We start from the raw sequence: 18,231 nt of genomic DNA on the forward strand, positions 1-18,231 counted from the left end.
TGGTGGATGCACTCTACAGGAACAGCCAGGAGGTCGAATGTATGAAGTCAGCAGACTGAGGGAGATGCAGATGATATACTACATTCATTTTAAACTAGCTCCCAAAAATAAGGTGTTGAGAAAAACATCCCTTTTAGGGCAAATCATCCTGACAATCCAATGTAACAATCTCTCTACTCTGTTATTGTATGATTACATTACCCAATCACAGGCAATCTGGAGGCTTTCCAGAGGTTAATTAAAAACCGTCGGGTAATTGATATTCATACAATTTGTGATTCAGTTTCAAATTATGAAAATAAAATTAATATATTCCCTTACTCGAGTGGTATCTAGCAAGCAGATAGTTTTGACCTTATTTGCCCAACGTTTTTACATCTCTGAAATTACTGCTTAAAAAAAACAACCTTTGAATGGAATTTGATTTGAATGGAAGTTTGATTGGGATTTTGTAGTACATTTATAAATTTAACAGCAACCTCTCTTTCCAAACTCAGTCTCCGTGTTTCTGGATAGTCCACAGACTTTTGCGGTTAGCACTATTCATCTGGACTATTTCTTTGGCTGAAAGTAGCTCAACTGTAAAATGATCACAGCGAACCCGTTTGTCATTTCCACATCACCCTTAGGCGATTAGTTGCACAGCACCGCAACAATACCAACAGAAATACAATGAATTGAATTTCCATGCAGCTAATGAGCTGATATTTCATTCTCTATGGCTGATGTCTATGGATTTACCTTTGCGAATGCATTCATATAGTCTTTTCAGCCAACCTATGTAAGACATTTTTATCCAAAATAATATAACAACTTTAAAGGGGACATTTTGAGCAACCGCCATCTCCTTTATACCTAAAATGAGCAGAGAGCATCAATACTGACAGAGGTTTCAATGTCTGGCAGCTGGTTACTGATTGATTGAGCGCTGAGATGAGAGTGTTCTCCACGGATCTCATTCAAATGTTGATGGATCTCCAGTTTAAGCATTCTGTGAAGATGTCAGTTTATAGCCCAGACTGGCATGAATATTAAGTTTCATGAATATGATTTGTGGTCAGTAGCCGCAGGTATCAGTCATTTGCTCTCATATATTTTCTAAACGAGCGTCTACATTACCTTTGTAAATAGATCTCTGACCATCAATTAATATATTTCAGCCTTAGTAACAGCAATTCATCTTTAACAAATGAATCTAAGGTACAAGACATAATCTGTATGTATTACACAACACATACTGTATCTGGTGTGTAGATAGATAGATAGATAGATAGATAAGTACTGTATTATAGTGTATGTTGCACATGAGTATGGTTTTCTGTCCCTGTTGTTCCAGATATACATGTTTTCTGAACAAGTATTGACTTTTCTTTCACTCCAGGGGAGCAGCATTCATCTGTTGAGAGTAGCCTGCAGGGAGTCTGTACAGCTTTATTCTCTGGCCCTGCAGGCAGAGAGTTTCTCTGAGCCCAGTATTCACTGGACTACATAAAATGGGAACATAGTTTTGCATAAAGCAAGAATTAGTCATCTACTCTATTTCCTGCAAATATGTTTGTAAGTTCTCTAATCTTTTTAGATGACTGAGAGGAAGCTATGTGTACCATGGGGTTTCATCAGGAACACATAAATCATCATTTAAATGTCAGACAGTCTCAAAGGTTTAGTTTAAGATTTTGGGGAATATGCGTATTAACTTTCTGTGTCATCACTGTGAGTTTGCAATGCAACCATCTGAGATTCCCAGAAGGCACTGCCTCCTGCCAAGAAATAGTGTGGCACATAAACCCTTGTTAAAACTACAGCTTTTTGTCTTCATGTACAGATTAAACAAATGAGATACAACGTGTTAATCAGTGAACTGTGGAGAAGATGGTCGATGAATTTTGTTACATCTGGACAGAGTTGTTTCCCCCCGGTTTGCAGTCTTTCTTTTGAGTTAAAGATAGATAGATAGTTACTTTATTATTCCCACAAGCAGCATTTATAGACAGGTAAAGCAATAAAAATAACAGAGTAATAATATTAAGTATGAAAATGCACAATATATACAATAAAATAGAATAATATTAAATGAACTAACTAAACAATATTGCAAAGATTTAACCAAACAAACAAACAACAGTGTAACAGTGTTATAGTCGTGCGATTGATTTGTCCAGAGGTGATTTATTATAAAGTCTAATAGCAGAGGGCAGGAATGATCTCCTGTATCTGTCCTTGTGACAGCAGAGCTGGATGAGTCTACTGCAGGGAGGTAGGTGGTGGTGGAGAGGGCTGTCCGGGTTATCCAATGTGGATAATAGTTTCTTTGGTGTCCTCCTCTCCACCACCGTTTCCAGACTGTCCAGTTTGCAGCCAATGATGGAGCCGGCCTTCTTCTTAAGTCTGTTGGTGTCTCCGGCTCCAATGCAGACCACGGCGAAGTACAGTGCACCGAGGTGTGCTGTGGAGGTTTCTTGGAAACAAACAAAAGCTATATTTACATTCAGTGTTTCTCATCAAAACTCACTATATGTATACATATGGGTTTAACAAATATGATTCATGTCTTTCCTTCCTCATATATAAATAAAGAACCGTCGGTTATTCAATCAGATGGTCGAATCTCTTATTGCGTGATGCTCGCTGATCAGAGTTTAGTTTACCACAATGACAGCAGATGTGTCATGACAAAATGTCTGCTGGCAAATATTTACTCAGATGGAGCCAGCAGAGCAGTTTTTATTAGGCGGTTGTGGAATTATGTTTTGTAAATACCAACAAAATGGCATTCTGACATTAAACTGATGCTCACTTGCTCATAATAATGTAATGTAGAAAAGTCACTACTTTGTTAGTTATGTTGATTTATGTCAAGGGGAATGTTTTTTGGACGATCTCTCTCATGTCAGATAACTGGCTGCTGCTTATGAATTTGGCAGTTGGCTGATTCAGAGTTTTTGCAGCTTGACTGGAGCTATCAGTTCTCTCCTGTCGGTTATTGGGCAGACGATTCAGGTCAGCCTACAAATCTGTTTGACTGAATAAGTGGAACAGGCATAAATCACAAAAGTTCCTCAATATTGCCAGACATTTTAGATCAGAACAATTCATCGTTGTCCCATCGTTAAGCAACTGTGTCCAAAAACTCCATGATAGAATGATCCTGTTAGGGCTCTTATTTAGACATCACACGTTGACAAAAACCTTAATAGAAAACCTCCGTTTTACAGATTAAGTTCTGCTTTTCAACTCTGCTTTTAGGTTCAGGTTGTCTGTGCTTATGATGAGACATTACCTAGTGAAAACGATCCAATCGATCCAATTGTGATGGCAAACATGATATCTCTGGGGATTTTTCATTTCCCTGCTATCTCTGAATTCTCTCTCTCTCACACACACACACACACACACACACACATATAAACGTCAGCTGAAAAATTAATGATATGTCAATATTTTTCTCACACCTCACATATCCTGCAGCTTCTGTCTGACCCCTCTATGACACATTGATTTGTTTTCTTCACAGAGAGGACACGGCAGGATTACGCCTGCATCTGTGTGATCTCCCGGTTTTATCTCAAGCTACAACACGGCCTCTGGAGGACTGTGGAAATTAAAGTATATATTGTATGTTGGCAGGAGTTTAAGTGATTTGAGGGCCGGCCGGAAAGATGTGGCCTAACCCTAACCCGGAAAGATGTCGCTGCATGAATAATGCTTTCTCAGTAATTATACAGAGGCGATAGTAAGTCAGCAATGTCTTGTTATAGTCAGTAACTAATGTGATGCGCTGAAGCCAGTCGCTCCAATGTAAAGGGCCAGTGAACACTGTTGCTGCAGCATTAAAGCTTTTTACATATCTGTGAGTGATAATTTAACAGAATGATGACGGTATATAGCCTACTGTATATATTGTGAACTAATTTCATGTATATTGGATGATATAGATTCAGATGTATCTTTCAAATTTCCCTTAGCTTTCCTGAAAACTAATTGCACAGATGAAAACTTATTAAGTTGTCCTCCTCCTTTTTATTTTGACCTCTTCAGTCACAGAGGAAAAGGTCTATGGCCTGCTATAAAGAGTTGTGGCTTTACACTAATACGATTTGCCATGTGGACTAATTACTATATATAATCTCTTGGAAAACCCATAATAAGCACCACAGAAAATGAACGTGTCCATAATAGGATTACAGATCTCAGGTGCAAATACCTTCAACCACACAGTGCTAACTTACATTTTGTTTCTTCCTCTTCCTGCCAGCTTTTGGAAAGAGCTGGAGGGAAATGCTTGGATACGAAATGCTACTCAAATTGGAGTTGTTCAAAGGCTCACTGGGGATCACAGATAAAGAAACAGAAGACAGGACATTTTAGAATGTGTGGAAAAAAAACAACCAAGTCTAACATTTATGAGAAATTTGGAGAATTATTGTTGTGCAGGAGAGACATGGCTTCACATCTGTTCATCCCACATCTGAATTCAACAACAATGTTGACACCAAATTAAGTTCCCCCCATCCGGGATTTAAGAGTGGGATGCAGCCTCAAGCATCCATGCAAGCCAAAATCATTCTTATGTTTGATCAAATTCATTGTTCATGTGCACAGTCAAATATCAGATACACTGATGCTTTGTTGCGTCTGGGCCTTATCCTTTCATCCTCCTACATCTGCTCTTCCCCTTCTTTTTCTATTTAACCTCATCACTACCTTTTTACAAAATAACATCCTTTTTTTTATCCTCTCTCCACCTCTCCACAACCTCTGTCTTTCCCCCTTCTCCTCCCTCCCTATCCATCACTTTCGACCTCTGTTTCCTGCAGCCTAGCTTTCTCTTGGCCCTGCTGTCATATTTCACAGCGGTCTTTTAATGTTGATGTGCCTATAGGTGCACATGCACTACCATAAGTCTCCGGAATTACATGTACAGCCGTATTTCTGATCCACCTATCCAGGCAAACAGGTAAATCTGTGTATTTCTCCACCTTCTGGCAGTGATCGCCTGTAAGTGACGAAATAATTCACCCAGCTTCAGAGTTTCATGTCGCTGTGAGGGATAGCAAACCAACAGGGAGTGACAATAATAATTATGTCCCATGTTGTTGGCCCGCCTTAGAACCACAGTTTGACAAAACAGATCAAACACACCAGCGGCTTGCAAAGCAAAATTCAATAAGGTAGGCTGTTAATTTCATGAATACAAATGCCGACAATATCTTTCACGAGGCATATGAGCTTGTTTGCATGAGACAAATAAACATGCATGAGAGCAAATAAATACACCATACAAATCCTATATGATGTGTGCTTTTTTGCTCTAATGTAAATTGCAAAAGTTAACATGTCTGGCTAATTAGCGTATTACCTACAGTAGTGTTACGTTCCCCGGTTGGCATCTAAGGGATGCGGGGAGTAACGATGGTCATTTTCCCGGGGAAGGAGAGAGTGAGTACTGAAGAGGTACGTAACAGTAGCCTTATCTCACGTTACTTCCAAAGCCAAGGAGCATTGTAGTATCATTATATAGTCAGGCCACACGTGCTCATCCCTGTTCCAAGTTACAAATCCATACAATGAGTTATTGAAATACAGACACGTTTCAAATATGCATGAATTTAATAGATGCAAAAAGAGACTTTTCTGTCCAACTAAATTTTCTAAAGAAATAGTTGCAGACCTCTGGCTAATGCAACATTCTCATGTGGATGATAAATACATTTGAGAGAAATACCTCAGATTGATCTTCTACAATGTTTAAACATTTAAAAGATTTAACTCAATCAAAGGGGCCTTGTGGATTTTTCTGTGGGCAGCTTATTACATATAAGCCCGCACGGGCTAATCCACAGACACATGGCATTAGTGTGGGATGCTCACTTGGCCCACAGTGGGCCCGCACGGACAGTTGAGAAGTACGTATGTATGCTGGCCGGATCCAGGGGAAAAAAATAGCCAAAAGAAATCTTTGGCTGTTGGCTAGACATGAGAAGCCTGCTCCTTTTCTCTTCTGGGTGAAATGAAATCACGTAACACCGATTGTTTAAAAAAATACTATGAATTTCAAGTGGACAATCTGCCACTACGTGTGCATTGCAAGAATGGTAAGCTTGACAGGTGTATGGTGCTTTTTGCCTCCTGTTGTTATCCAGCAATGTAGGCTATTTATACACTGCATCACATGCTGTTTTATGGCCTTTCTGCTTTACTGGACAGTTTTAAGTGGAGAAAGACACGAGGGGTGGACGGGTGACATGCAACATATGAGTTACACACAGAAGCAGTCTCAGACCTATCACCCCTATCACCTATGTCTGGTAGTTTTACCAGAAATATCCATTCAAATTCATATTTAATTGAAGGCACTGAATATCATTTATCAAGCAATTTTGTGCATCACTTTTCCCAACAACATTGAATTTGGCTTCAGCCACATTGTTTGATGTAAGATGGTTATCAGTTTCCGTCACTACGAGCAATTTCTGCGAAAGTAATGCAACTTAAAAACATGTAAACTTGCCAGTAGCCACAATAACTTATATAAATAGGGTCATCTTTCCTTTTTGGAAATTGTTTAGTTATTCTGAAGTTACTCCAAGTTATTGAAATGCAGGAATTCCTTTAATATTGAGGACTTTTAGTTTGGCCAGTATCAGAGGGAGAGAAAGGGGGCAAGAGAGAGCAAGTGAAAGGATGAGGGAGTCTTGGCTGACTGGGCACTGAGTTTAGTGGGCCTCATTAGAGATGAAGCTTCATAACTTGCTAACAGCCCTGGTGCTTTGAGAGACAGGGTCCAGAGAGAACAGACTTTTTAGGGGGAGCATTAGGGGTGCCCCACTCGGGTCCCTGGGGCTCCTCTGTTGTTTCCCCTTCTAGAAATAATTTATCCTTATGTAAGAATTACCCTGAAGATCAGTAACATTAATGGACTTGCTCATTAAACAAATTGGCCTGGCTCCAGGAAAGGATTAACACCCAATAAGTGTAGAAAGTGATTTACTGCACTCTTTCTCCAGCATCCTGCCAAAAGCTGGACGGATGATTAGAAGACAATAAATACACTTTTAAAACCTTCAAGCCAAAAAGACATATCCATCCTCTACATAAAGGAATTCAATATTTTTGCCACCATGAAAGAAAATTAAAGTAAAATTAGTGGTAGCAGCTATCTTAAAACTTTGTCTGGGAAAAACTTCTGTCTTTTGAAAATGCAACAATACATTGTCCAATTTGAGGCACAGCTATTTTGAAACATTTTCCTAGAGACTGCAGCTTTCCCACTGACGAGACTTCCTTTAGTCAAGCTTGCAGGGAGGGTTCATTTCAGTCATACATCTGTGGAGAATGAAATGCAATAAGAGGCTGCCCAGGGATAAACAACCGATAAGATCAATAAGCTCCTGAGTGTATCATCAAAGCTCTCCTTACATCAAAACAACCGTCTCTATGCAGTTTCAAGGAGCGATGCATCATTTCTAGGTACATACTTTATTATACATTACTGTATAAGCGCTCTGGAGAGATTTTATCTGAAATGAGTTTACAGCGACCTTGGTTCAGGACAGAGCCCTGAGACAACCCGAGTGGATGTCATTCAATTTGGTTTCGCTGTGTGTCTTCAGTCTCTCTGAGATCTCTCTTCTTCTTTTTCTTAATGCAAAATGCCTGAAACTTATACAATACAAGTTTCAGGCATTTTGTAATATATACCCCCTATATCCCATTACATGGGTATCTATTTTGTGCAGAGTTTGCATGGGAATGGAATGTTAGCCATCATATTTTGTTCTGTTTGTATGGTAATCGTCCAGCTGATATATCCTTACTCATTACTCAAGGCAAGTCTATTTGTATAGCACAACAAGGCAATTCAAAGTGCTTCACATAAAACCAGCATCAAAACATAAGGCAAAAAAGGAGATTTAAAAACAATTAAGAAACATTCGTTGAAACATTAAAAACAGTCATTACAACACTAAAAAGCTGTAAGAAATAAAATACAGTAGTAAAATGCAGAAATACAGGAAATTGATAAATATCCTTGAATCTGGTTCAATTAAAGGCAGCAGCAAACAGAAAAGTCTTCTATCTTGAGTTAAAGGAGCTGAGGGTCTCAGCAGACCTGCAGCTTTCTGAGACTTTGTTCCAGATATGTGGAGCCGAAAAACTGAACTCTGCTTCTCCATGTTATGTCTGACTCTGGGAACAGAAAGCAGACCGGTTCCAGACGTCCTAAGGGGTCGGGATGGTTCATAAGGTAGCAGCAGACAGGAGATGTATTTTGGCCCTAAACCATTCAGTGCTTTATAAACCAACTGTAAGATTTTAAAGTAAATTCTTTGTTTGACAGCAAGCCAGTGCAAAGACCTCAGAACTGGAGTGATGTGATCCACCCTCCTGGTCTTAGTGAGGACTCGAGCTGCAGCGTTCTGAATCAGCTGAAGCTTTCTGATTGACTTTTTACAGAGACCTGTAAACACACCGTTACAGTAGTCAAGTCTGCTGAAGATAAATGCATGGACAAGTTTTTACAAATCCTGTTGAGACATAAGTCCTCTAATCCTTGATATATTCTTCAGGTGATCGCAGGCTGATTTTGTAATTGTCTTGATATGGCTGTTCAGGTTGAGGTTTGAATCCATAACTACACCTAGATTTCTGGCTTGGTTTGTGGATTTTAATATCAGTGATTGAAGCTGAGCGGTGACTTTCAATCGTTCGTCCTTGGTACCAGTACTACTTAAGATAAATGTTTCTTTTTTTTTGCACACAGTCCCTTACAAGGTACATCTAAACATGAGAGATGCGTAGTTTACCACTCACATTACAATTCAACATTTAATAGTTCATTCAATAAATAACACACAGTTCAACAATGACGGGGCTTATGAGAGGAACAGATTAACGTTCTGATTAGTATTTCTTAATAGGACCCACCAAACCCGAAAAGCTACCATTTTTATAAAGGACACAGTGAAAACGTAACAAGCTGGCAAAGTAAAGTCTTGTTAACAGCAAGTCTGGTCACATCCATACAAATATCCTTCTGCGTTTTTTCAGTCACTGAGATGGTTTATCAAAATGTCAGAGTGAAACACAGGAGCGAGCTGAGACGGAGACACGGTGGCCCGTGGGTCTAAGAGAGTCTCCGCTCGGTTCCCCAGAGAGGAGCAGTCAGTCACGATGTGTTTCTGCATAAATGGTCAGACCGTTCTTTGAGGCAGTGACGTATCCAATAAAATGTCAGAGCACCAACCACCACGTGTACAGCTGTAACACTGCGGGAGCCCACAGCTGTCTAAACCAAGAAGATTTCCGCTCACTCTTTTCTCTGTATAATACCACATACTCCTCTCTCATGTGCTACAAACTACATAGCTGGTGAAATGCACTGCTCTACAGAGACACAATATGAACAGTGAAGTAGTGCTCACCATTTTCTTGTGATCAACGAGCACTTTTTTTGTGTAGTGATAGACAACGGCATGATTTATTCTTTTCTTTTCTTTGTCAAATCAACCTTTTTAAATCTAAAGGTCAGCTGGATGGATGTCATGTGTACTATGCCCCCTTCATGTCCTGTTAACGTGTTTTCCTGACCTGTAATCTATAACATGGAGCAGAAACCCTAGAGTGCTGACAATTGTTGCTGCAAAAGTGCTGTATCCCAGACACAATGACGTACCTGGGGAGAGAAGGGCCCAATTTGACAATTTGAAGACATTTAGTGTCAATGAAATGCAGCATTTATGGAATTCAGCTGCCCCACTATGGAAAATATTCAGCACGGACAACAAACGCTCACCCCCCCCCATGGCTGCATAAGATTAGAATAAAGCAGTAATTGAGCTTCTTGATGGTTTGACACAACATAGCAATCATGATACACTGAGAGCAAAATGACATTCACAGTAAAATCTGAGCCGGTGGAGGCTGAGGAAATGAAGGGGAACTCTAACAACAGAAACATTAATAAGAATGAATCAATTTCTTAATAGATTGACATTTTGGGAGTTGGCTTTCTTGCCTAGAGTTAGACGAGAAAGATCGATACCACTCTCACACATGAGAGCTATCAATATTTTCAGAAAGTTAAAAAAGTGCATTTCCAAATAGTGTAACTACTCCTTTAATGTTAATTCTGTGGCAGCAGGATGTCAAAATGCCAAAAAAACACTTAGTTTATGAGCTCTGGGCCTGAGCAGAGACCTCATAGAGTGACATTTAGGTGTCCTTAAACGTATAAAAACAACAGAAGGCCTTTCAACCACCACCAACATGCATATGGTATGCTGTCAGCAAATTTTTATTTTTTTTTTTGTCTCTAGAGGACATGCTTTGTCTGTGTGATTCTCAACTTTCGTGTGAGGCTGCATCATCTTTATTCAAACCTGGCACCTTATTTGAGTAATAATTTGGTTGTATGTAAATGTATCCGACTATGAGGAGATCACAAAGCGGTGACTCTGTTGGAAGTAGGACATAAAAAAAAGGATAAAAATAATGAATGACATTCACATATATACCAAAGCACAGTACGTGGAGGTCGTTCAGTTAAAGGAGACACTGTGCTGCGGTGTGCAGCATTACAATGAACTTCAGCTCGCAGTCTGTCTGAGTCGATACTGGAGCCACAGGAAAGGAAATAGAGGTTAGAAGAAGAAGTAGGGGGGGGGTTCAGGTGAGTGAAGAAAAGGTAAATTAGGAGTGAAAACACTGAGAGTGAGATTGTTTTATGGGGTTATTTTATCTACAACATTCTGAGCAACAGAGAGGATAAAACAAAGCAAAGAGATCACTGACATTACATTACATTACAGTCATTTAGCAGACGCTTTTATCCAAAGCGACTTACAATAAGTGTATTCAACATCGGTATTCAAGAGAACTACTAGTCACCGGAAGTCATAAGTGCATCTCCTTTTTTAAACAAGCGTCTAAGAGCATAAACCAGAGCAAAAGTACAGTGAAGAAACAAACTAATACAAATATAATAAGTGCAACAAACTAATATGAATACAATAAGTGCTAAGGAAGATATTCTCTATTTTCTATTCATTCTACTATCTTTGGTAACATATTAACCCATTAAGAAATGATATGTTCTGCCTTTCACCTACAAACATATTTTAAATAATTGCCTTAATTAAAGCTTGTTTCGGTTCACTGACTGTCTCACTCTTTGGGATTCTCTGTGTGCAACTGACAGGGTCTTGATGGTGGGTGGAAGCATGGAGAATGAAACACATGTTTGACAGTCTCTGTTTTAATACACAGCCATAACTAAACCTCTAAATTATCTGCTGACAGCAAGGACTTGTGTGGGCATGTTGGCAATGTATGATTAAATTGTGACTCAAGTCAGTGTGTTGATGCAGTAAGCAGTTTCAAGTAAGCAGTTTTCTTAATGAAACTGACCTTGCTAAGCAAATTGCTCAGCTTGCCAGCCCAAAATTTACTCTGCTCGAGAAATATGTTGCTACTTTGGCAGGAAAACTGACTAATGACTTTAGAAGAGAGAGTTGGTGGATGTTAAGACCAAGTTACAATGTCGTAAGTACACGACTGCAACACTGGTCAATCTTCATGTGAGTTAAAGTTTTTTGTGCAGTTTTAACAATTTCAAACTCTAACGTGTCTAGTTTCAGACGCTAATGCATTAGTTACAACGTGAAAAGTAAGGCTTCGTTTTTTCCGGCCGATGAAAGAAATGCTGGATGGCACAATGCATTGGGTTACAGGATAGTGGAACAACGGCTATAGCCTGGATGTGACAGCAGGACTTTGGCTCTCTATAGTTGAGCTTTAGAGGTGCTGGCTGGCAGACATATTTTATCACCTTAGAACCCAGCCAGGCTAGCTGTTTCCCCTGTACCCAAAATGTCAAACTATTCTTTTACAGTCAGAAAATACACAGCCACAAGAACAGTTTTATCAGGTTCCCTTTTGATGGTTTCACTTTGAATTTGCATGCATCTAACCCAATTAATCCTATTTGGCCCACAATGGCTAACTTTCCCAGCATGCCCCCTCTAAAATCAAAGAGGGAAGAGATTCAAAGCTCCAACCAGTAAAAGGTTTGGATGGGAGAACAGCTTTTACAATGATCAAAGTGAATGTGTATTACAAAATATGTAATGCACTGAGGTTGAGCTTATTAAAAGTAGAAAAAAGTACAACATCCATCCCATCCAGCAATATCTGTTAGAGAGCAATATAACGGCAAAGCTTTTTGGTGCATACCTGATTCATTTATATTCTGACCTTGTGAGGTGTGATTGGATAGAGATGTTGTAATGCGAAGCTAGATTTAGTTTGTTAATGCAGAGTTATCTTGATTTGCATATATTTCTGATTAAAATGGAAAAAGTGTGATGTTAGTTTAAACAACTGAGAAGCAAAGACTTGTCTCAATGAAATCAGAAGCTTGTGAGTGTCCAATTTATGACTAATCTTAAAAGATTGGCTTTATGTCTCACATTTGACCAGTTTAACGTCTCTACAATCAAGGAGAGCTTTAAACAACACTCTGGTGTTGTTTTTCTTGCCTTCTTGAGACCCTTTCTGGCCACAAACTACTGTTTAATCTCTCTGTTTCAGCAACATCAACAGTCAAGTGACTTAGTAATCATGTCTGTTGTTGTATTCCAGAGGCTTCTCATGAATTAGAAGGCAGACATTACAATTTATACATTTTTTGTTGTGGAGGGAGAAAGATGTGACACTAAGGAGAAAGGTTGCAGCAGGACTTTAACGCTAAACCAGGAGGGAGCAGCAGGGCTATTAAAGTACACCACTGAGCTGAACAATTTTGTTATTTGGTCTCGGGGAGAAGAAAATAGCTATTTTTAACAGCAACTGATTCTAACAGCAGCCGAAGATGAGAAAGCTGTGTTATTACACAGTGATAAGGAGCTTTCCAAAAAAAACCACAATAATGTACAGACTGTGTGTCTAAGAAATCTGTGAATTCATCTTCAAGTAGCTGAATTATTTTGTTTTGGTGGTTTTAATACACTTAATGTTTCTGTTAATTTGAAACAAACAAATTATAATGCTGATAATAATAATTTGCCTATCTGTGTGTAAATCATCTAATTCTTGCGAAGGGAAACAATTATTATCATTTTAATTGAAACGTCTGTGCTGCAAACGATCTTACTCGCTTGGACTGGAACTTCAAATCCTTGCGGCTGACAGTTTGGAGATTAATACTTTGGAGGGCTCAGTGAAGAAATGAGACAAAATCAATCAGAATATAAATCTATTTACATCCTACCACTAATGCCCAACATCCTTTTATTGTGAACACACTCATTTCCCTGGGGACTCATCTGGATGATGGATAGACGGTGCCAAGGTAAACCACAGACTCATAGCTCACTGAGGTCGAAAAAGAGAGAGGACAGAGAGTAGTACAGAAATCTGACATCTAAGGAATGCAAAAGAATAAGCTCCTGCCTGGCAGTGAAGGAATATCTCTTGTTTTATTGGAATGTCTTTCACACAGTACCAGTTTTTACTGGCTATTATGAAATCCTTGTTTGGGTCAAGGGTTGATGTGACGTCGTTATATGTGAGAGCTCGGTAGCTGCAAAGCTCAGTTTGATGTGTGTGTGTGTGATCATTGTGTGTACACTATGCCTCATTTTAGGCATGACCCTAGACCTTAAACCTGATGCTTTCATAACACATTATTATCAGAAGGTATCCAAAATCGATTTGGGGGTTAAGTCTTTTTGATTTATTCAGGCAGGCAGAATACTGTAATGAGAATAAAACGAGAAGAAGCTAGAAGGGAAGTTGTGATAATGGGCCGAATGGATGAATTAAGCATGAAACTGCATTTATAATTCTAAGTGCCCACACATGTCATTTTAAAATGTTATAACGAGAGACATTGGAATGTCGAAAAAGAAATGAATGGAAGAAGAACTGAATGTAGAACACTAGTTGAGAAAAGCTTTAAATCCAAAGCTACAATAAATGCCACAAACAGGCACAGAGAACAAACATTTATCTCCATACTCATTTACATTTGAAAAAAATCGCCATCTGCGATGGTTCTTTGAAACAAACAAAGCATCATCTGCCTAACTACAAAGCAGACACAGAGAAGAATTTCCTCTACAATATAAACGTTGCTCTTATCCTCAAGTCCCGGAAAAGAAGCAACAATCACAGGTAAACTGCTGACCAGAAGCAGATGCTGAAGGCGTTGAATTTTACAGGACATAGTGCAGGAGCAGACTTTATATTTGCTTCAACTACAAACAAGAAACAAGCTGAAGGGTGCCAGAGAGCCTTTACAAAGCCCAGCAGGGCCGGCTGATTGGACACAGCCACTTTCCCTTCCCAATGAGCCAAACACAGATGATGTAATGGGCATCATCAAAACCAGCATTGTTCCAACACTGTCATAGTTTTTTTTTTTATCATTTTAATTGGGGCCCAGAGACATATGCTGGGTAAGTCACGGGTTCCTCACACATACTCACACCCACAGTTTAGCCATGGGCCGATGTTATAGTCATGCAGGTATCTAACACTTTTTTTTGAGAGAAAAGGAAAGTTAGCAGGTTCGTGACTTAAGGGGACATGAATCTGTTTACACAGCCACATTGTGGGGACAAAATGCACATCCCCATACCGTGTGTGTGTGTGTGTTACCCTGAACAGCTGTGGCACCATACTGACTCTCTAAATTAAAAACGATCTGTGCAGTAGATGTGTCTGTGTGAGACATCAACATTTTGAAAATATCACATTTCGTTCTGCGTGTATATGATCAAAGATACTCGCTAAGATAGAGTTACCTTTTAGACAGATATATTTAGTGGGGTTTTTTCATCATCATCAGGGTGTAGCTGCTGCTGCATTTAGTTATGTCGAATAACAAACTGATTATTTAAATTGCCAGTTTTCTATCACAGAGAAAGGGAGAAAATGCAGGTACATTTGTCTTCAGCTAATGATTTCAGTTGATATAGTGTTTTGTAGGTATCTTATTATTTCACATGAATAATATTTCCATGGAAGGACGTTGACCAAATAATCAGGTTTAGGTCTTAACTGTACATGTCATTGTAAAGAAGTAGTAATTTATTTATCTGGCATTTTTAATCTGAAGTAGAGATTTTGGTGTTTGTTTCTATCTGAACCCTCTGACCCATCTGCATCTGAACCCAATGCTAACAGCCCAACTGTCACAATGAATAACAGCAACAGCTATCTAGATACTTCTTTGTATGCAGCCTGTGAAATCTCAGGTTTAGCGACTATCTCGCTCGTCTCATTGATGATGATGATCTGATATCCCAGCTGCAGTGAGACATCCTACTATGGTCCTGCTGATGAGACCACCAGAGTCTGATTATTATGTATCCCGCTTCCTCCATCGGAGGTTTATCACTTCCACATGTCTGCTGGCTTGTTGTTAACACGCCATCTGGGACTGAGAGGGTGTAGACTGATGGGCGGGTGACCAGAGGTGCTCTGTGCTCAGAGAGAAAAACAACAAAGAAAGGACACACACCTAAAGGCCCTTCATTATCACCAGGAGAGGAGCAGACAGGTGAAGGCTCAGCTGTCCGTCTATACTGCTCGCCTCTGTCAGAGTAGCTGTGAAAGAGGCTGACTTTAAAAATACTAAGGCAAAAATTAGGCTTTATGCAACATATAGCCTGCACATGATATCATTTTCATATTGTGAGCAAATCTACCTCATTTCAAATATCATACACAATACATGAAGGTATATCTCTATACGTTTTATATCAAATAGTTTCACACCAAATCAGATAAGACAGATTTGTTTATAACAGTAAAGAATACAAAACAAGTTGTAGGGTGTATTTAAAATGCTTCAATAGAGTGGAATTAAGTACAATATCTTGACGTTTTAAAAAAATGTTAGCCACTCATTTTTTCCTCAGAGTCTAACATAGATGTGTGTTCTGTGAGTATTTGAACAATGATAATGAGCAGATATGTGTGTTTATATTTCTTATCTTCTATTCACTAGATGAGTGAAAACAGATTAAGAGGGATTTAAAGATTCCCTTTCCACAGACCGTTGATCCAAAGCATTAGCTTCGTGGCCCAGAGAGAACACTGGTGAATGTCATGAACAAACCAGACTGGACACCAACTCAACCATGAATGAGAGTTCAGTGTTTACACATCTCTTCAAATGCATGACATAACTCTTGTTTCAGGCAGATTATCAATTATTTTTTCAAGGTATTCCAAAGTAACGAGCCCTCCTGGCTGCTGATCAGCATCTACATCCCTGTAATGATCATGTAATGATATTTCATTAGCACAGCTTCCACCCAGGCTCCTCAAAACATACTGCGCAAAACACATCAGTAGAATATGAAAGAAGAGAGAGTTGAGAAGAAGCCTGAGGTGCATAAAGACATGAGACAAACACACACTCAGACGATTTACTCGGTTTATGTAAAAAAAATTTAAAAAAAGACGAGAAAAGCAAGATAAAAGTTAGTGTTTGCTCATTATCGCGCTCCATGTGAGATCTTCTGAAAGAGACACTACCAACACTGCATGGCTCAACAATGCATAATTAGCATGTTGTTTACCAGAACATGAGATGTGAAACTACCTGTTTAATGAATGGGTATAATGAGAAATTAATGTGGTGAAGAAATGTACCCCTGTAAAATATATTGTTGAAAATGCCACATAGATCTCTGCAACCAAATACGTTCAAAACCATGATTAGATAGTGCAGTAAGAATGTGTTAGTGTTTTATTGCTCGAAAGGGTTTATGATCAATAGTTAGACTATTATATAGTGCGGCTATATATATATATAATACAGGTATGTAATCATTTCACTGTTTCATCCCGTCATGCTCAGCTCTACTGTCCATTCAATAATGTTGGTGGCAGAAGCACTACCATTAAGTTGTGGCTGAAATGAAGAGAAGAGACGCAGTTCTTGGAGTAGCAACCAGCGGGAAGTGTTAGTTCTTGCGTTCTTACACTTATAGTATAACTACAGCCTCCTCAGGTCACCTTTCCACCAATCAAACCAGTCGGTTGAACCACAACCAAAGCCCATCTGGCTTTCCAAATAAGGTATGTTCTTCCTGTTCACATCTGAATCAGATATCAGACCAATTTGACAGAGCATTTGGTGTGCGTGCGGGAAGTGTTTATCGTAGACGTCCAGGTTTCCTGACGCCGTAGTTCTAGGAACTGCTAATGTTCTTATTTGTTATCTATCTGCTACGAAACCAACTGTGCTGTTTTCAGCATGGTTATATAATGTTTTTCTTCAACAATAACATCTACCAGTAACATCTCATCTTTTGAGTGACATTTCCCAACAATTGCTCAACAATAACTATTGGATAGATTGCCTTGTGTCACAATCAGGCTTTGCCTTGGGTGTTTTGTGTGGTTTTCTGTAGCTCCTCACTTCCTTCGCCTGTCCCTAATCAGTTCATTCAGTGCACCTGCCAGTCACACTCTCCCTCATCAGCACAACTCTCCTCACCTGTTCTAGTCACTATTTAAACCCGTCTTTCACTCACTCACTGCCAGATCATTGCTTTTGTTTCCTACCTACCTGCCTGTTTTGCTCTTCCTGTTCCCAGTTTCCCAGTCTGTCTGCCTTGTTTTTGCCCTGCCTTGTCCTGCCAGATTTCCCCCCTTGTCTCGTCCTTGGATTACCTGTTTTTGTTTCAGGAGTTATTAAAACCCTTTTTGTTCACTACTCTGACTATCTGCATTTGAGTCCTCATTATGTCCCGTGACACCTTGACAATGTAATCTCCCTAATTGCATACTAGCAAGCTAAACTAAGACGCTTAACAGACATTATTCCTTTCAAACAGCATGTTAGCATGTTGGTGATAGCGTTAAGCTCAAAGCTAATGCCAAAGCTAATAATATGCTTTGGTAAATTAACACTGAATTGATTTGTTCTTTATTGTCTTCTGCTTGTGAATCCATCAGCACTTCAATGCATCGGTCTATAAATCCTTTGCAATCAACATGATCTAATCCATGTTGTACTTACTGTATTTCTCCTTGGAAAACGACCTCATTCACTAATGTACTGATGCAGTATAGCATTGTTAGGTAATAATCAATGAGTGTTCTTTGTAAGCTCTGGTATTTTTCTGTCATTCTTTGAATGTGGTTTTGTCTGAAATATTAACCACAGACTTACTGGATGTGAGATATGTGCCAAGTGTTAAATAATTGCAG

Source organism: Anarrhichthys ocellatus, unplaced genomic scaffold (genome assembly GCF_004355925.1).
Source record: "Anarrhichthys ocellatus isolate YVR2014 unplaced genomic scaffold, GSC_Weel_1.0 scaffold1, whole genome shotgun sequence".
Lineage (NCBI taxonomy): Eukaryota > Metazoa > Chordata > Actinopteri > Perciformes > Anarhichadidae > Anarrhichthys > Anarrhichthys ocellatus.